The sequence below is a fragment of the Mandrillus leucophaeus genome, unplaced genomic scaffold (genome assembly GCF_000951045.1).
Source record: "Mandrillus leucophaeus isolate KB7577 unplaced genomic scaffold, Mleu.le_1.0 Scaffold1, whole genome shotgun sequence".
NCBI lineage: Eukaryota > Metazoa > Chordata > Mammalia > Primates > Cercopithecidae > Mandrillus > Mandrillus leucophaeus.
In genome coordinates this window covers 7963757-7966024 of record NW_012098097.1, presented here as the reverse complement: position 1 = coordinate 7966024, position 2268 = coordinate 7963757, and the positions used below count along the sequence as shown (strand labels likewise).

The following is a 2268-nucleotide window of genomic DNA, read 5'->3' as shown; positions in this document are numbered from 1 at the left end:
CTACAGGTGCCCGCCACCACACCCAGCTAATTTTTTGTATTTTTAGTAGAGGTGGGGTTTCACCATGTTAGCCAGGATGGTCTTGATCTCCTGACCTCGTGATCAGGCCTCAGCCTCCCAAAGTGCTGGGATTACAGGCGTTGAGCCACTGCGCCCAGCCTATACTGTATTGTTTAGGGAATCATAAGAAGAAAAAAATTCTGCACAAGCTGCAACCATCCTTTTTGTTCTTTTTCAATTTTTTTTTTTTTTTTTTTAACAGTCTCACTCTGTCACCCAGGATACAGTGCAGTGACGCAATTAAAGCTCACTGCAGCGACCATAGCTCACTGCAGCCTCAAACTCCTGAGCTCAAGTGATCCTCCTGAGTCAGCCTCCCAAGTAGCTAGGACTACAGGCATGTACCACCATACCCTGCTGATTATTTTTTTTTTAAATTTTTTGTAGTTATGCGGTCTTGTTATGTTGCCCCGGCTGGTCTCAAACTTCTGGGCTAAAGTGATCCTCCCAAAGTGTTGGGGTTACAGGTGTGAGCCACCGTGCCCAGCCTCTTTTTCAAAGATTTTTGATCCACAGTTGGTTGACTCCGTGGATGTGGAACTCACAGATACAGAGGGCCAACTATATATATAAATGTAACATCTGGGTTAGTGAAGCTGGAGATTATTCAGATGTCAAAACTGAAATTAGAGTAAGTAATTTTCTCAAAGTCACACAGATAGCAAAAGTAAAATCAGGACTTGGCTGTCTGCTTCTAGCCCCGTACATTCCACCTGATCTGCTGCCCTCACTTTTTGCTGCTTGTTTTCTGTTTGTTTTAAAGCAAGGATTATTTCAAAAGTTCAAACTAAGGGACGGAGTTAGTTTCATCCAAGATGTGGTGGATGTGGAATCTCAACAGACTATATAAGCTCCAAGAGGGCAGGACTGTGTCTTATTCATGGTGTGTTCATAGCTGTTCCCTGGGCCTAGCTCACGGTTAGTGTTAAAACATCTGTTGGATGTATGAGGAGCTGGGAGCTCTAGCTTCAAACACTGGCTCCATCACGAAGTGACCATGATCTTGGCAAAGTCTCATTGTTTTTCGTGGTCTAATTTTTGTTTGTTTTTAATCTGTAAAATTAGGTTTCATCCTTCCCTTTTTATAATTAATGAGAAGCAGTCTTGTCATATCTGAGGAATGGAGGGAAGGCATTATATTGGGAAAATCTGAGAAACTGCAAGAAGTTTGGGTGGCAAGGAACTGTGGCACCATGGTGGCAGAGAGCTGGCCTCAGTGAGCAGTAGTGACTCATCTTGGGACTGCTTTTAAGAGGATTTCCTCCTTTGGAAAAATCAAATTAAATCCACTTTCTGACTAGGTAACAAGTGCACGTGCCACTGCAGGGGAACAGTTCTGCCATGGTGATCGCTGGCAACCTTGCACATGGGCAAAGCTTGAGCTGCAGCTGACTGAAGTCTTTATAGGAATGAAATGCTTCGGGATTCATGAGTGTGGGAGGCTGGTGAGGAGCTACTACCAGGCCACTGCCCACTTGCCTGCCTGTCTCCCCCTAGGAGGCTGTCACGAGACACTTCTCTTCACCTCCAGTTCTGATGAGATGGGAGGCTTTCTGCCTCCTCCCCTACACACATGCTGCCCTTACGGCACAGCCTCGTTTTCATTTTTTGAGACAGGGTCTCACTCTGGCACCCAGGCTGGAGTCCAGCGGCACAGCAGCCTCAACATCCCAGGCTCAAGCGAACATCCCGGGCTCAAGGGATCCTTCGGCCTCAGCCTCCCAAGGAGCTGAGACTACAGGCAGGCACAGCTTCAAGCTATAAAACTGCTTTGCTGCAGCATGTGGCTCCTCAGCCACAGGGTATCCTGTCCCTTGGGTTGTGGTCATCCGGCCTCTGTTTCAGAGTCATCTTGAGCAAGGGCCACAGGAAACCAGTACCTTTGGTTGCTCTTCCTTGCACTGTCTATGGAAGTCACACACTGTCTGAATCTCAAAAAGGCTCATTGTTTCTTTACAGGCTATAACTGTTAGGCCTTGCTTATGCTTGACAGGTACAAAATTTTACAGTTACACAAATGGTTTATTTACATGAAAATGCCTCTCACTCTTGTCTCCTAGCCACCAAGTTTGTCTTATCTCTCTATTCCTCCAGGCAGTCACTGCATTCCTTTCAGATCTAGATATCTTTCTACACAGATATGGATATAAAAATAGACACAGATATATTGATACAGATATTCAGAAATAGATATTTCAGGCCGGGCGC

The 2268-nt window shown here is 45.7% G+C and overlaps 1 protein-coding gene across 1 annotated transcript in view; it reads right to left on the bottom strand.

The window, feature by feature from the left end:
- Positions 1-2268, bottom strand: part of ICT1 (immature colon carcinoma transcript 1) — a gene marked incomplete at its 3' end in the record, with an annotated part of 6971 nt that overhangs the window by 1756 nt on the left and 2947 nt on the right. The window lies entirely within an intron of this gene.